Source organism: Falco biarmicus, chromosome 2 (assembly GCF_023638135.1).
Source record: "Falco biarmicus isolate bFalBia1 chromosome 2, bFalBia1.pri, whole genome shotgun sequence".
NCBI lineage: Eukaryota > Metazoa > Chordata > Aves > Falconiformes > Falconidae > Falco > Falco biarmicus.
In genome coordinates, this window is record NC_079289.1 from 86,512,134 (window position 1) to 86,530,387 (window position 18,254).

Below are 18,254 nucleotides of genomic sequence, written 5' to 3' on the forward strand. Positions count from 1 at the left end.
GCCCCCTCCCGCCCGCCCGCTGCCTCCGGCTCCGGGGCCGCGGGTGCCGGCCCGGCAGCCCGACGTCTCCTCCGTCCCCGCCAGGCTGCGCCGCAGCACGGCGGCCCGCCCGCGGTCACCGCTCGCGTGGGCGATGCCACGCACCCCTCTGCCCCCTCTGCCGCGCCGATCGTGCGCCACACACGGCTGGCAGCGCCCTCACCAGCCCCCGGGGCCGGCAGCCAGGCCTCGCGGCCCCCAGAGGCCCCGGGACGCCGTGGGGGACGGGGATACAAGGGGTCCCCCGGCCGAGCGCCCGCCCGCCCGCACTGCCCCCCCGCACTGCCCCCGCTACGGTCCGCTACCGCGCGCGTTCAAACCCCCGCCCCGCCCCGCGCCGCGCCGCCAAATCTCGCGAGGGTGTGGGGGCGGCCGGCGCGCGGGCCGCGCCATGTCGGAGCCTGGTCGGCGCAGGCCGGGCCCCTCCCCCCGCCGCGCGCCCGGCGGCCTCAGCGCCCCGCACTGAGCGTGCGGCGCGTCCCGCCTATCCCGGAAGCGCTTCCCGGCCGCGCGGCGCGCTCCGGGCCCCCTCCCCCTCTCCCCCCTCCCCTCTCGCGGAAAGCCGGTGCCGCCCGGCGAACGCCCCCCCCCCCCCGCCTCCGCGCGCCCTCACCGGGGGGGGCACGCGCCTCTCTCCCCCCCTCCTCCCCCCCAACCGGTTTGTGCCCAGGAGGAGCGGGGGGGCCCGCGCGGGGCGCCTCCCGTGTGTCCCCCCCCGCCCCCCCCCTCCCCCGGTACGGTCGCCGTCCCGGAGGCCCGGGGCAGAGGCGAGGGGCCGGCCGGGCGGGCGGGCGGGTGGGCATGCAGCCGCCGCCGCTGAAGCCGAGCCCCCAGCGCAGCACGGTGAGGGGGCAGGCCCCGGGGCGGGGGAGGGGGGACGGGACGGGGACACGGGCGAGGGGGAGGTATTCGGGGGCGGGCAGGGCTGCCCCGCTGCCGGGGGCGCCCAGTCAGGGAGGGAGGCTCAGGGCGGAGTAGGGGGGGTGACACCTCCGTGCCCCCCCCCCCCAGCCCCGTTGGGGTGACCCCTAACCCCCCCGGCCGAGGGAGAGGCGGGGTGGGAGCGGGCTGGAGCCGGCGGCCGCCCCGTCGGCGGGGCGGGGGGAGACGGGCTGCCCCGGGAGCGGGGCGGGGGGCTCCGCCGGGCGCGGGCTGCGCGGGGGCGGGGGTGCGGTGACGGGAGGGTGCCCGTGTTGATCCTGCCGCTTGTTTTGCTGCCGCACTCCCACGCACCGAGCGGAGAAAACTTTGGGGTTTGTTTCTGGAGCCCTTCGGGAGAGGGGGGCGGGTTGGCTGCCCGGGGATCCCGTGCGGGCAGCCGATCGGCAGCGGCTGCGGTGTCTGCTGGGCCACAGATGCTGCCCTTGCTGTGTGAAAAATAAAAGCAGCAAATAATTTCACAGGTGAAAGAGCTGCCGCTGCCTCTTTGACGTGTTGTCTGCAGTATGATGCTGCTGCTGTTGTGGCTTGGCTCTGGAGATAGAAGGCCCCCAAAGGTAGCGAGGCCTTAGTTGTGCTCTGGCCAGAGTCTTGTCTTCGGGTCAGGTTTGAGATCTTACCGATTGCTTGTGTTGGCTGCCGGCAAGAACAGCTCGGATTTTCTTTTGGTTTGTTTTTTGATGTCGGTGAATATGGTGGAAGGCTGCTACTCTTATTTATGGTTTGATACTGTTCCAGTGTTAGCATTTGACTATGCAGTTGGTGTGTTTTTCCCTCATTCAAACATGATGTGTAACGTGATGTTGGCTGCTCTTTCCCTTGCTTTAGCAAGGAGAAAGCAGGGAGATGAAAGCAATTGCTTACATGGCTTGACACTAACTATATTTTGGAGTTTGCTAGGAAATCCCTGTCACCAAAAAAATGGAATGTCCCAGGTATGCCACACTGGAAGTTAATTGAAAAACTTTGAGCAAGACACTACGTTCAGGCAAATATGCTTAAACTGTCTTAGAAGGTTTCAGTGGTAACTAATGTGAAGATGCTGTTGGTAGTCTGTTAATATCTTTATAGCTGATGAATACAGTAAATATTAGCTAAATAAACAAACTGGCTAAAAAGATGGCTATTTGTAATGCTTTTATAATTACATTTCAAGATTTTTCAGCTTAATGTTGTAGGGTAGCTTTCCTTTCTCTCTCTTCATCCATTCTAAATAAATACTGAGAGTGGATAGGTCAACCCAGTTCTGCTGATGTATTGATAGGCATCTGTTATTTTTAGTGCTGGTGTTCACTGTCATAAAATTGAGTCGTAGTTGTTTATAGGCTTATGTTCTGTAGTAGGTCCACTTGGCCAGTTCTGATTTCAGAGGGCTTAGTATCAAAGAACTCCTAAAACTTACAGGTAAAGCCTGCATGGTTGAAGGTCAGTGTCTGTTCTGATAGCTTTGTTTTCCCAGATGTGTGAGAAGAGCAGTACTTTCTTCTGCCCCTTCTCAAGTATATTTTCAGTTAACATATTTCATTTAAAAAGAAGAAATGTTAAATTCATTTCCTCTTAGTACTGAGAGAGGAACAGGCTTCTTAAAAATAAAGTATTTCACAACATTCGTTAAAGCCTGCCCTTTGTCCTGTCTTGTGAAGGGTGTCAGTTGATAACAGCAATCTGAAAAATGCCGTAACAGCCTCTATTAATGTATACATAGACTGTCTCAGTTCATCCATAAAATTATTAACGTATCACATTTTACACGCATTAGTAAAGGATAATAAAGACAGCATTTAAGTCTGCCTTTAACCTTAAATCGTTTAGGTACAGTGAGTTGGGTGTGATTGATGCTTATTTTGAAACTATACTTTTATGATGTATTTTTATCTGGCTTGGGTATAACCTTTAGCGTAAGTGATTACAGTTAAATGTAAAGAGGGTATTGTGAGTTCTGTGTCCACTCTCTTGTTGTTTCCTGGATCTCATCTAGGCTCCTTTTTCCTTCCATTAGTTGTTATCTTGATGAAGACAAGATGGGTTGAATAGGTGTTGTGAAAGTGTGTCCTCTTTTCCACCCAACTTTGGTGGTATTTCTGTGCTGATGTCTGTCCATTGAGTTGTAAAGGAGTAATGGTAAATGTTAAACCTAGTGGTAAAGGGTTTCTTTCATGTCATCCAAGAGAATACATTAATGTGATTCTTAAGGTTATCTGGTACTAGCTTGCCTGTTTCTGTCCCCCCTCAAAAATCATGTAGTACTTAAATGAAGTTAAGTTTTTGGTTGCACTGGTCTGTAGATACCTTCTCCTGACTTTAAACCTGTGATGATTCATTTTGTATGTTTTTTTAAATAGCATAAGTAGCCTGAAAGTATGACCTGCAGAAGTATTCTTGGTTAGGGTCAGAGTTAGGTTTTTTTATGTACTGCAATACATAACTCAATAAAACATCTTCTTAAGTTGCATATTTATTATTTTTCAAAGAGCTGTATCTTCAAGTGGAATGGTAATTCAGCTTTTTACTTTTACAGTGGCAATGTTGTAGCAAAATTGCTAACAATACAAGCAAAAGGCTTTGATTTACTTCTTTAACGCAAAAAATATTTTAGCGATGATCCAAACATTAAGTAAATTATCAAATCTAATAAAGTTTGGATAATGTCAAGTCTCTCATGTATGTGTAGTCATTCAACTCAACTATAGTATGACATTTTGTTCTAGGAGTGTCTGTAGACTGCTCTTTCCACTGCTGTGAGCTGAAGTAGGTGCAGTGCCTGGTGTGTGTGTACCTATGTTGCCCACATGAATGGAAGTAAAGGTATTTGCAGTGAAAAAGTTATTTTTGTTACATGGTACATTTAAAAGGCAGGTGACAAATGGAGACTGAAACTAAGAGAGAGTTTATGCAAAGCCTCAAACTTTTTCGTAAGCACGTTTTGGACTACTTTTAACTGCAAGTGTTTTTAAGTTACAAGGTAGAAATATGTGACTTGTGGTTTTGCAATATTTTTTCCTGTCCCTATTACTGTCTTCACTGAAACAGAAAAATAAAGCTAAACTGGAAGTTGGTGGTGCTGCCCAGTGCAATAAACTGATATTAGGATATTACTTTCAAATCCCTGCCAAACGTTTCTGGTATTATTTGGCCCTTTTTGCAAGTTGGAGCTCTCCTTCAGTTATCTATATAATATACATTTTCTGTAAAATGTTTTTTCTTTATGGGCACAGTAGACTAAAATGTTGTCTGAAGGGTGATATCAGCTGTCATGTTCTTGTGAAAGACCAGGAATCGTCTTGTTGAGATTGAATGTGTGGTGATGTCATGGTGCCAATTCACATGTGTGGAGCATTCTTTCTAAATGGAAGGATGAGAGTTTTGAAATACTTGTTTAGACTCATGTATGCAAATGTTGAAGGTGTTGGTTGAAAACATTCTAGAATAGGTTCTTGTACTCTGCCAAACCTTGAAGTATCGAAGTTGTCCTTTGAAAGGCTTTCAATTTGTGCATATGCTAGTAATACTATGCAAATTTGTCTCTGCAGCTTCAGACAAATGATGTAAATCTGACCTGAAAGTGCAGATGGTTCTGTGGTACTGAGTATCGGTTCCGAGTATCTCTTGCTCTGTATGAGGTGGATAATTGGTCAGTGACTTTGGTGGTGTGTCAGTCAGTGCTGAAAAGGTGGCACTGTGGTATTAGTATCCAGGAGACTCATGTGCACAACTACCAGAAAAAACATCACTAATACCTTTTTATCAACATGAGAAGCTGAAATACATCTGGCAAAATTCAGTATGTTACAAGACGGTGAAACAAAGTTACAATACCACTAATAAACCAGACTGATCAAGATGGGCAGCAAGTTCTTAATGGTTGTTTTTTTTCTTGTTCTTTTTCTCTTTTTGAAGATTAATTATGCTAGATAGATCACACTCTGTGTGTGTCTCAGCTTAATGCCAGACTGGAATTAACATTTCAGTATTCTTACACCCCATTGATTACTACATTGAATGTTCTTCAAGTACTCTTTCATAACAGCCAGCATAGCACTACAGTATAAAAGTGGAAAATCTTTGTAAGGTTATATACAGCTTTGTGTTCTCAATAAGCATTAGTTCTTGAATTCCAGGTGGGGTTTGTTTTATTCAGGGCCTGAATTTAAAGTAGTGGTGTTTTAAAAACATCTTCAGTGCATTACCAGGTTTCTTCCTAACCTAGCTCTATTGTAAGGAAAACTAGTTCACCCTTTGCTCTTTTCAGAGGGTTGTATACAGCAGGGTGGCTTTGTAAGCAGAGTGAAGATAAAGAACAAAGAATAGAGATAAAGGTCCTTCTGCTATAATAGTATTCAGCAACCTGATTGTCAGAGCTTAATTATAGATGTTTACCTACCTGCATGTGGGCTTGCTGGTGGATAATTAAGAATGTTTTCTTAAAAACACCTTTCATCAGATTATGTTAAATCAGTCATGTTCTAGATGCAGTATGTTTTCAAATCAAATTGCATATCCACAAAATGTATATTAATTTGAAAAGTGGATCAATTTCTGTGAAATCATGGTTGTTCTAGGGATACTTTTAGAAAAAAAATGATACTGTCAGTATTTTCTTGGATGTTGTGGCAGAAAAAAAATTGGATGCCTTGATTGTTTATCAGATTCAATAACCACAGCAGTGCTAGTATTTTAATCTCACTGCAGCTTTCCCTTCCTTGGTTATGCTCTAAGGTAATTTGTCCTGAAGTCACATCTGTTTGAACAATTTGTACTGGTTTACAATGTCACAACTTCCTGAATACAGCTGGTGAAAGGCTTGTTTTGTTCTATGTATGTCATAGCAATTGTTACATTGGTATAAACCTTGAAGTATAATTCTTATTGTTCTGTGGGAGCTTTATGTACTTTGGCTTGACTCAAGCTGTGGACATTTATTCCTAACACTTGAAAGAGTAATGGTCTTGTTTTCTTTGGGTTTTGGCATTGGGCATGGGATCAATAACAGTTCAGAGCAAGTAGAGGGGGTTGTTGGGTTTTGGTTGGTTGTTGGGTTTGGGTTTGATGGTGGTGGTAGAGTGTTTTTTTTTACCTGGACATTGTGCAAGTTATGAAGGAAATGTAGAACTTGGGTTTCATGTTGATGTTCTTGAAGATCAGCTTGCAGAAGTAGTAAGACAGGTGCTAGGTCTTTTGTAGAGTATTGCTGTTGAAATGTATCTGCTGCCCTTATTTCATTAAATTCTTAAGATTATCTTGACGGAATAGTAATTTTCATTGTAATCCTGTTGATGTCAGATCAGAAATTGCATGTCCAGATAAGGCAAAGTGTTAATTTGGCACAATTTCACTCAGTTGCTTCATACTTGATCAAAAAATGTTATTAGGATAAATTTCTACTAGCAAGCTTTTCTACATCAAGTACCATTTTTCTTCTTAGCGCTGACCTGAAGGTGGTAAAAACTATTATTTTCTGGGTAGTTCTGCTGAAATGCCACTATATGCCCTTTTCTGGTACAAATCAGGTTTTAGTTGCTAGGTGATCTGGTAGTGTACAGATGTGACTTGAATAATCTTGGAATTGCTGAGTAAGTGTAACTGAACTCAGAACACTCATATGAAATTGTGTTCAGAAAGAGACATATTTGTCAGTGCTTTTTTAGATGAGCATGGGTTTTGCAATTCATTTGTAAGTTTCAAATGGATACCATGGGGTAAGAGTTACTTTAGTTCGGATCTCTGCCTGGTTTCCTGCTGTTAGGACAGCATTTTGAAAATGTGGTTATAAAACCTTGTTTGGTGTTCCTTCTTTCATGAGCATCAATGTTTTATAGAGGTGTTTCAAAACAGATCTCACTGTTGGTCTGAAAATGCTTCATGTGTTACGAGCTTTTTGAATAATTGTGCAGGATGATGTATACAGTTTTGTACTTTCTCTTGCTTTTATACTGAAGATGTTAGCCTTCAATGTGTACTGGTTTCAGTAGCAGGTGGTGACTGTGAGGTAAGTCCCTGTTCACATCCAGTTTCCTTCTGTGTTGGTTTGAGCTTATTAGCACTTTCTGTAGTAAATATATTCTTTTACTATTGTTTACTTGGAATATCCAGTTTAAAGGAAGAGAAAGGGAAAGCAGTTTCTACGGTATCTGTTGCAGCAGAGTTAAGTTTATAAATGGCAGAATGTAGACCCCCTTAAATGAAATCTGCCTCTGCTTTTGAAGCCCTTTCTCTAGATACAGTAAATGTTTTTGCTTTAGAGAAAGTTCCAAGTCAAGTAAATGTCCTACCTGCCAGTCCTTTTCCAGATTCGGGAGTTGAGGTAAATGAGGCTGAAGGTAGCCTTAGGCCTAAGAGAGACTGAAATAAGATCAGCTTTTTCAATCTGTCTTCAGAAATTATCTACTATATTTTAAAAAAAGTAAAAAACTCACGCAGGTGTTGAAATAGAGTTCATTCATCTAGGAAGCAGGGGTCTATGAGAAGGAGATGAATTAGTGGCTTCTGTAGAGGACAGCTTTAAGTTTTTTCAAAGACAAACAGGAAAATTGCTCTCAGCAACTCTGTACAGGAGGTCTTGATATTTTTAGTACCATTAACTGGTTGACAGCTTCCTATAGTAATGTGGACATTGAGGGATCTTCACTGATCTTTCCTATTGTTACTCAGTGAGGTGCTAGTACCAACAACACAGACATTGCTGGTACTGTGATGAACAGGACTTCTGTTTCTGGAGCAACACCCAGTCACTTGAAAGCTGCTTTTCCCTAACTGAGACCACTTTCTGCAAAAGTTGTAGCAAAAATATATGACAGGTCTCCTAAGAGCGTATGTTACCAAGATGTCATCAGGGCACGGAGGCGTGTGTTGTTTGTTTCCTATTTGTACAGTCCAGTTCTGGACTTCTGATTTTCAGAAGTCCTGATGCACTTTGTTCTCATGTACATCTGCTTAGTAAGAGGTCAAAACACAGCATTAGTGGACTGGTGTTTCCAGTCTGATAGAGAATTCCCCTCCTAGAAACAACAGAAAAGGGGAGGGGAGAGCTCCTACTTCTCTCACCTTTTAAGGAATCCATATCTTCACAAAGAGAAGATCATTCTGCTTACTCTTCTGGTGGTTGAGGAAGGTGGACAGAGCTTTTTATTGCCAGTCTTGGACTCACTGAAGCAGTCCCCGTGTGGATTGTTGTTCACAGACTTGATATCTCTTAAGAACTGGATGAAAGGGAAGTGGTGTTAGGGAACTGGCAGGAAAATTTCAAAAGCTGTTCGGCTCTATTCTTCTCTGAATTCAGTTAAAAAAAGCCCACAAAACCAAACAAGAAAAAACCCCAGTCTTTTCCCCTTCTGTCTTGTCCCCCACCCCTCCTTCTTCCTTGTTAAAATCTACATCATAATCATTGTTTAGTCCATCTTTCTGTAAAAGAAGTCTAAAAAGTTCTTTTAGTGTCTTTTGGGTTTTGAAAGGTCCAAAAGGTAAGGGTTTCATAAATACTTAGAGAGCCAAAAAAAGAGGCGGGGGAAAAAAAAAAAAGAGAGAAGGTTTTAGTATTTTTCTTTGATTCATAGTCTTTCATTCATGAGGGAAAAAAGTAGTCATGACATAACATTTTAGTATCTCTTTTTGTTATGTTTTTATTATGTGATAGAACACAGATTGAAGAAAGTACAAACGTGTCTCACAGTAAAAGTTTTGGTCTCATGACAGTGGCAAATTTCTGCTTTGGGGCTACTCTGAATAAATTTGCCTGCCTATAATCATTAGTTTACTGTATCCACTTGTCCATTTGTAGAATATTTGAGTTTAAACTTTTTAGTAGTAGATTACAGTAAAAGCTACTGATATTTTGAATTAGACTCTAAATGCTGCTTTCTGAGTGGAACATGTTTATATACTTCTTGTGTCACTGTTGGTTGAATTGCCATCAGTAAAAACGGTTAAGATGACTGCCATGTGCTTATGCAAGCCGCACTAATTTTTAAATGAAACTATTTATGGTACAGGCTATTTAGTCTGTTCAAAAAATGAAAACTCTACATGTTTAGGGGGAATGCATTTGGACTTGCTTAAGCCTTTCTTTTGTCTGTTTGTTTGGTTTTTTTTCTACTGCACTTTGGGTTTTTTGGGAGTTTGTTTTGGTTTTGCAGCAAGTGTATGGTATACTTGTAGGGCAAGCTATTTCTTTGTATAGTGAAATTTGTGAATTATGTAAACATGTTACATAATTGTAAAATTTAATTTTTTTACCAAACTAGGAGAAATGTCAAACAATTAGAAGAACTCGATGTTTCGGATTATTTGTTCGTGAGTAGCAATGATCCCCTGTTATGTAGTATGGGCATCTTAAGTTGCTTGTTTACCTGGTAGTATGTATAGCATGACAGAATGCTACTAGAAAGACTATCCATTAGATAGGTACTCTAAAAAATTGCTAGATTTTTTGCAATATTCAGAAAGTATTGTGGTTATTTCAGGAGTGTGTTCATAAAAAGCAGTAAAATAGTTGTATTGCATTTGTATTAAACAGTATTTAACTAGGGGTACTTTAATGGTTAGTTACATTGCTAGCTATGAAAAAAATGCTTAAACATTAAATGAGTTGACTAAGGTGTAAACCTCAAGATTGAATTATAGGCCGTTATTATGCATGTATTTGAGTACTTGTAATTTGTGTTAGTTTTATGAAGTGAGTCACAGATATTCTAAGATGAATAACTCCTGAATATATTAATGTAATTGTAAAACATTCTGCTGAATAACTTTTCAGGAGGGATCTGTGAGGATTGCAGACTTCTTTTTAGGTGTTTGTTTTAATTCTTTCGTGACAGCAGATTAAATTCATATAATTTCTATGCTTCTCATATTAAAATACTAGCATTATTCAAGCACAGTATAGGTATTTCGCATTGTTTGCCCTGTTATTTGGGTCATTTGGACCCATAGCTTTGTTTTTCCTGTGATCAAGGCTAAGAACTCTTTGTAATTCTTCCAAATAAAAAAGAATATGAAGAATCAGGAAGGTTTTCAGGGAAGTTGGGAACAATCAGTCGTTCTCCAGGATTTAGGTTCCTGGCTTGCTTGAATGTAGATCATTTGGATTTCACAGGGATACTGATTGTTTTATCATTTGATCTTGAAAAGAAGACTTCCAGAAATGTCACCTGTTTTTCTTCAATGTCTAAAACATTAGGTATCACCGACCAGATAACGTTGGTTGCAACCAGAACTATTGGTTGCATGGTTGGTTGCAACTGTGAGGTGCCTGCGTGTCCCAGAAGGAAATATGCTAAATGACATCAAACTTGAAGTGCTTTTATAATGGCATAGTCTTAATTTGTAATAGCCACTTCTGTCTTTCCTGAAGGGAGAGTCTGCTTTTGAGATCTTCCTGATGAGATCTCATCATGACATTTTGATCTAACATTTCTGTCTCTCGCCTCTGGTGGCCAGCTTATGTCTCAATGTTGTGTATCTGATTACAGCACAAGGTTTCATGGGGTTTTGAGGTGAATCAAGGAGCTGATCCAGACTGAGCTAGTATTTAGAGTTTGTAAATCAAAGTTTAGCTTCAGTAGTGTTCAGTTTGCCATTCGGTCCCTAAACATTTGTGCTAGTGCATTGGGAGGAGCAAGCATTCAAAGGAAAGGAGAAGCAAATTCTTTTTTCAGATTTACTGTATTTTTGCTGGTTTGAAGTGATTATGAAAGAGTCAGATGAGACTTCCTATGTGATAATTTTTTCTTGTGGAAACACCCATAGTTTGTTCTGTATAGCTGAGCATTTTATACTGATAAATACTGCCCTGGATAAAGAGGGGGTTTTTTCCCTCCAAAACTGATTTCCTGAAGTTAAGGGATTTTTGTGCCTAATGCTTACTTGTTTCAATTTTCAGTGTTTTTCAGAGTTCAACAACATCAGCAAACCCCTTTTCTTTTTTTTCGCTATTACTATTGTTTGTTTGGTGTTTTCAGTTGTTACAACATATGTCGGAGAAAAAATGGATGGATTTGGATGTTCTATATTTCTTTTGCCTTGTAACTACATATTTCTGTGTATCTGCATAGAAGGGAAGTAGACTGCAGCCCAGGCTCACTGTTAAAAAATTTATAAGAAGTTTGATATTTGGGTATAGTTATGTTGTAATTTTTAATGTGGTGGTTGGTTTTTTTTCCTTCTCTGAATTATTTTGTGCTTGTGATGTTTAAAGATTTCTTCTGCCTGTTTTTTTTTCTGGAAATAACATTTAATACCACCTTAATCAGAAGTTCTAATATTACAGAATTTACTAGTAAGTTCAGTCTTTCTCCTGACCTCCAGCCTAGCCTAGGTTATGTATATTCTATTATATAGTCTTCTCTAAAGAGACATACTTGTTTTACACTAGTAATTTAAAACCTGAGTTGAAATGTAAAATACATTTGCAAGTGCAATTTTATTTAGGTAAAAGCAGTTGTATGAACAATTCTGTAAATTGGGAACATGTCATTTTGAATTCTAGTAATGAGGTTTCATTTAATTCTTCAGCTTCTATTTGAAAGTAATAATTTGAAATTTAGAAGTTGCTTTTTGCAATAAATAATTAAAAATCCTCGTCCAATTTAAGCATGCTTGTTATGATTCTTTCATGATGGTGTTCAATCATTGATAAGTTTGGTATAGATGTGAATACTTTGACATAAATAAATAGATAGTCAGTACTACAGTGTTTGAACTTGTACCTTAAATGTATGTTTTTCTTTATGTGCAGTCTCTGTTCTGGAATCAGTTCAGTTGAATTGAGCATATATAACTAAGTAAATAATGTCTTTACTCTTACATATACTTGTAAATTTGTTTATTATAAAGGCAGCGTCTCATTAGAAGATAATTTTGTCTGTGTCCAGTTAATTTACTTTTCAAATATGTAGAAAGTTGCTCTTCTGATCAAAGTGAGCGGTTGAGTGTAGAAACCTGACAAACTACCGAAGTGATAGAGATCCCATATTTGAGCAATTATGAACAGAGTTGAACGAACATTTTTTTTAGAAGTGTTCAAATTTGTGTGAAATTTATTTTCAATTAACTTGAAAATGAGACTAAATATGTAATAAGGTAGCTGAATTAAGAGTAACTCCATAGATTAAACTCTGTAGACAATAATGGTGAACTAGTGGGCCTCCAGTGTCCAAGGTCTTGTGTCTACCCTGAATGGAACCTAGTAATCCTACCTGGCGGAAAAGTTTGCTAAAATGCTGTACTACTATATAAATCTGGTAACAAGATTCTTGTGATTGTGGTTCTCAGGTAAATACTGTTTTAAAAATATTACATTCTTTTTTTTTTTTTTTTTTTTTTTTTAGCCAAGAAAACCCCCAGAATTTAAACAGTACTGAATTTAGTTTACTATAATGGAAAACTGGTGATGTGAAATAGTTGTTAAGGTAAGAATCATTGACCTTTGTATTATAGGGTTTTTTAAAAAGATAAAGTATCTTTGTTTTTTAAACCTGATGCTGAATCAAAGCAACTAGCCATCTTATAGTAGATATCTGACTGCTTAATTTGCATGTTTCCCCAGCAATTGGAAGGAATAAAGAATCTGCCTGTGGTATGTAGTCTAATGTAACAGGTCTGTTACAGTATTGCTCAGCTCATCTGGCCATTCAGGTACTGAAAAATAAGCTTTAAATACACAGTCCTATTTAGCAGGATTATTCTTAAAATGTGCATATTCATGCATTTTAGAAGTATGTTTATATCTAATTTTCAGGTAGATTTGAATTCTGTTTCAAAAGAAAGTAATAGTGTTTAATTGTCCAGAAGTGTAGCTTTGTTTTCTGTTCTGTAAGGGAAGAATGACACAAAACCCAAAATACATACTCTTCTGAATAAGATTTGTGCTTTAGCAGTAGTATAAATGTCAAAGATTCTCAGCTCTGTCCCTCTTCTCTAAAAACAGAGAAAACCCAAATCATATGCTTGAGTCCAAGACATGAAAGTGCTTAGAGCTGTGATTTGTTTCTGTTTAATGCTTGTGAAAAATCTGAGGAAGTCGTTGGGCTGTTTGGTTGAGCAAAGAGTGTGACTGCTTGCGCTATGATTTCAGAATCAAGGCATCAGATTACAGTGTTATTTTAACATTTTTACTTTTAACTTTTTTTTTTATTCTGAAAGGTACAAATCTGTCACTTTGTGCTGCTTGTGTCTAGGGCAGACACTTGTCTTGTTAGTTACTGGCCTCAGGGGAATATGATGGCAGTGTGTGTGGCTGGCAGGGGGATGAGTGCAAATTATTTTAAACTTCAGATTTTTCTGCTGTCTAACCTCCTGTTGTATACAAGGCTGCATTTGATTTGCAGGAAGACAAATAACTTGATTGTCTTGCTCTGTTGTCTTGGCATATGGTGCTCTTCCAAGACCCCAGGGAGTTGGACCAAAAGACCAGTGTTTCAGATTGATATTCTTAGTGTCTAAATGAACAGCTGGGCGTGCTCTTTATTACTATCTACAAAGCATGTGGCCACTGGCACTTCTTTACAGTATAGAAATTGGGAGATGTGTGGTATTAAGTTAGTTCTTTCACCACTCCTCCTTTGCTGCAGCATCTAAGCGAAGAAACCTCTGTACCATATCAGGTGAAAGAAACACATTTTTGTAGCTTGTATCTGCAACTACTCAGACTATTGAATGGGTTATCTGTTGCACCCTTCTGTTCTTCTGAAGGTGAATAGCACTGAGTGCAGCACAAATACTAGAGCAATTTTAGTGTAGCGTAAAGAAAGTTTCAAGTAGTTCTTTTGCTACTGTTTTACAAAGTTATCCACAAGGCCTATATAATCCCGTAAGAGCAGAGAGGTCTGGTAAAATAAAAAAGGACAGCACTTTTAGAAGATGCACCTACCCTGAGCTGCTGGACAGCATCTTCTTGTTTTGGAGAAGTGAAATAATCCAAACCTCTTTAAGAGTAGAATGAGTTAGTAACTATTTTAAGTTGAAGCTGTCTTTGAGCCCCCCTCTTTTTTTTTTATTCTTCTAAAGCAGGATTATGAGGATAGCTTCCTAAAAGGGAAATGAAATCAGCACAGATTATCCTACCAACCTTAATGGACTACAGGAGGGCAGATCAGTGTGGAAATGATCTGGTTTTAGAGAGATGCTGATTGCTTTAAGTGTTTAACATGCGTGTTGAACTTCCCTTTTGAAGAATATCTGTCATATAGAATAAATGTAAGGTATTTTAAAAACTGAAATTGTGTATACGTATACAGACTTTAGGGTGAAATGCTTTGAAAAGCCAAATACTACTTATTCCTGAAAGTGTGTTTCATTCATTTTGTGTCATGTTTAGATTTATACCATTTTTTTTCTGTAGCTCTACCTGATGAAAGTGAAATTTGCTCATAACTTTGTCATCAGGCAGCCATGCAGTGTCGACTGTGGAAAGACTGGCTAGTAGTAAAAGACTTCTTTCCCTTTAATTTTTATACTGTAAGCCTGATTTTATAAAGCCACAAAGTTGTTTAATGTGTTCTGCTATAGTTTGTGATCACAGGCTCTGTGAAAGAGGGCTGCATCATCACAAAACTGGCCTTTTTATATCATCTGTATGTAAAAGTCATGCATGCTCCAGCCAGGAATTGTGTTAATCTCACCGCTTGGATCTGAAATTTTCTGGCCTGGTACCAGACCAACAAAAATAAACAAATATTATGACTGATGACCTGAATACTGACAACCTGCCTTTGCAGACAATGTCATTGAGTAACCGAGGTGTCAGGAATGCAAAAACAGTTTTCCCTTAACCTACCAAAGTCATGACTGAAAGCATGTCGTAAAGTGTGGTCTTTAGAATTGGTTTGTGCTGTTACATAGCTGTGAATGACCAAGTGATTGTAATTCATAAAGGTTCTAATTTAATGTTAAATCCTTAGAAAAATCATGAGAGTTATTTGGCAATATGAAGTAGAAATGTCATGTGTGGAAAAGTTCAGTGTCGGTGGCTGCCCTTTTACTTCTGCTATCTGTACTTTCTTAGCCTGCCCTCTCAGGTATTAAAACACCTGATTTGGTGCCAGGCTCTCTGTAAGGAAGAGGACACTCTAAAGCTTTTAACAAGTAAAGCTACTGGATATTGTTCAAGTCCTTTGAATTTTGGCAGGAATGTATCAATGTATCTTAGGATGAACATTTGTATTCATATTCTGGTCTTCCCATTATCTGTTTGGCCTTGTCCTGTTTCTGGCCTAAGATTATGGAACGAGTGGGTCTGAAATATCTAGACTTCCTCATGGAGCTTTGCCATTGAAGCAGTTCTACAGATAGGGCATCTACAGCTTTATCTGAGTGTTAGTTGCTTAAACATTACCTTATACTACCATCATTTCTTGCTGCAACAGGTATAACGTAGACATTACTTACGGAAAGAGGAAAACTTAACGGCTTTTCTTCCACCAGACTTTTTATGTGTTCTATTAGTATTCTTTGTAGAGAATGCTGAAGCCAGTGCAAAACAAAAACGTTTCAAAAGGTCTGCATTGTGTAGTATCTAAGGCACATCTCCCCAGACAATCAGTCTGGGGCTAAACTGAGATAAAATTTTTCATCTTAAAATAATGTTAGTAGAACACAAATGTGTCCTTAAAAGAAAACAAATCGTGTTGCAGAAACAAAAATCTAATTTTAAAGCATGCTTCCCTCCCTGCCCCCAAAAGCAAAAGTAGTGGGTGGGGAGGGGGGAGGAAAGGCTCAGTCTAGGGCTTATATGACTTGTATATATACATAGAAAAATAGCTATGTACACATGCATGTGTGTGGCAGGTGATGTTTTTATTTTAAGATAATCTTTTCTGTTTTGCTAGAAATTGTGTATAGCAATTCCTCAACTATGGCACATATTGAAGCATCTATAGATGCACATGCATGATTATAGATAACCTAAATGTGTTAATAAGTTATACTGGAATAAACACATGTAGATAAAATTAATATAATGTTATATGTAACCTCTTAATATGACCTGTTCTTGTGGCACCCTTATGGGTGGGTATTCATGTAAGGACTTGCCAGAAGATACCACAAAACAGGCAAGGTTCACGTTATGGTTCCTTAGCTTAACAAATTCTCCTGCAAGGATAGAAAAGACAGGCATGCTGTGTAACATGTCTGCTGTATTTTGTAGCAGTTAATCACGTCAAGGAAATTTACACAGTCAGGCCACCAGAGCTTAATTCAAAACTTCAAAAGTGAAAGTTGATGATTTCTGTTGTGTAGGAAGTATATGGTATTTCTATGTATTATTGATATCTTTTGCATTGCTCTGTATTGATTCCTGTCTCTTCCTTGTTTTTTCTGTATCTGCTCTCTCCTTATTTCTGTCTTCTTTCTTGTTCCTGTTTACATATGCCTGTCTGTTTCCCTCCTTTGTGTAGAGTCATATCCTCCATCAGTGTGTTTGCCAGGGATCCTGAAATGAGATTTTTCTCATCCCCTTGCTCAGCTCCACTTCTTTCTAATCAAGGGTTTTTCTTCTGGTTTAAGGTGGCCAAAGTGAGGAGGGGTTAGCAGTAAGTAGACTGACTAAAACCAGTGATGCATTGGTGTTCGCACTTCCCAGTACTGTTTTCTTTTCTTTTTTCAACTGGTCGTCTTGGGTATAAATGTTGTAGTGAATGTAGTGTGCAGGCAGTCTTTGCAGTAGATGTTGTTTTTTGCACTGTTGTCAGTTGCATGGGTTGCTAATAAATTCACATAGGTCATTTCAATTGTAATTAATGCTATTTAGTATCTCCTTTTATCTCTATGGGAAAATGAATGCTTCTTTACAGGTGTAAATATGTTTTGCAATCACTTCTTCATTGATGCAGAAAAAAGTTAATACAGGGTGTGTTACAGAAATTGCCTGCATCCTATGCTGTAACACTCTTCCGTATATGCAGTTACCAACAAAACAGAAATCTTTGATTCAGTCGGTGTATTCAATATAGAGTATTTTCAAGGTTTGTCTGTCATCAGAGACTTAACAGAGAATTCATTTTTAACTATTGTTTACAACACTGTTAGCCATCACAAAAAGTCTGTCAGGAGCAGGAAACCTGATGTTTAAGCAGTTGATTTAGAACTTTTTTCTCCTCTTCGTACCTTAAGAATGGCTTAAATCAAATAGTTCAACTTTTCTTTGATAGCATAAACAATTAAATTTTATTTTTTTAGGTTTCTGTTGTCATAAATCACTCGTCCTATTGCTAATTCATAGCATGGCTGACTAAAAAGAGTGAATTTTCTACAAGTTCTGTAGATCTTGTGCAACATCAGATAACTCTGAGAGGATGGTCAAGCTTTTACTTCACCATGAAATTGTTTGCTGAGCCACCCCAGTAAATCAAATAACCGGTTAATAATACAAATAGTATAGCCCTAATGCATGAAGTACAGTAGCGTGCCTTTTACGGAAATATCAGCAAGCTTGGATGACTAATGTGATTTTGCTGCTTTTAATCTGTAAATGGTCAATGGTCTATTTCAAATTTATTGCTAGCAGTTTATTTATTCAGAGCAAACATTTTTAGCAGGGAGAAGCCCAAATCAAAGTGAGAAGGTGAAGAAAAATGAGGGAGACATTTAGGCCTATTATGAGAATAGCTATTTGAATGTGTAATAGTTGATCTATGAGTATAGTTAAATCTGAAATTTTACAAGCTATGTGTGGGTAAAACAAATGACAATTTGGTTCATATTTTTTTAAAATCATAACTGTTGTCTTCAGACTTCTTGGAACTTCTGGCTTTAGTGAATACTTACTGCTCTGAACTCATGCAAAAGCAAGTACAGTGTTTCATTTTGTGAAGTTTCTGCTGGAAGGGCTCATTGTTTTTTTGACTAGCGTAAATGTATCTTGTAACAAAGCCTGTTCTGAATGTCTTCGAAACAAATTGTAAGTGTGGCAATGAATTTGTGATGTAGGAGCAGGAGCTAATGCTGAGAATCACTTACCTTGTGTAGGAGCTATGAAAGATCTCTTAGGCTGGAACAGCATTAAATTCCTGTTGAGCTGATTGAGGTTCAGATTGGTGAGTTGCAGGTAACACTGTCCATTGCAATATGCAGAGACATTACTTCTTTGAGAAATGTTAATCTCAGACTTCGAAGAAGGAAGCCCACTTTCCGGAACAACTTGTGTATTGAACAATAGCCCAGTATTTTTTGTTAGCTCCATTTCCTTCTAGTATAAACCTCAGCTTCTAGTAATTGTTAAACCTGGAAATACGAATAGGCGACTGTACTTTAAAAAAGCTGAAGTTTATGATCCATAGATTTGC

The 18,254-nt window shown here is 39.7% G+C and overlaps 1 protein-coding gene across 5 annotated transcripts in view; it reads left to right on the forward strand.

Moving 5' to 3' along the window:
- Window positions 1-608: 608 nt before the first annotated feature.
- The window catches only part of TAB3 (TGF-beta activated kinase 1 (MAP3K7) binding protein 3), a 47,789-nt gene continuing 30,143 nt past the window's right edge, over window positions 609-18,254 (forward strand). For 2 of the 5 annotated variants that reach the window (XM_056328142.1, XM_056328143.1), the window contains exon 1: window positions 627-882. The gene's annotated coding sequence lies outside the window, so the exon portion shown is untranslated. Of the gene's footprint in view, window positions 883-12,299; window positions 12,381-18,254 lie in introns of all 5 variants that reach the window. The other 3 variants (XM_056328141.1, XR_008820139.1, XM_056328140.1) reach the window with 3 other exon arrangements.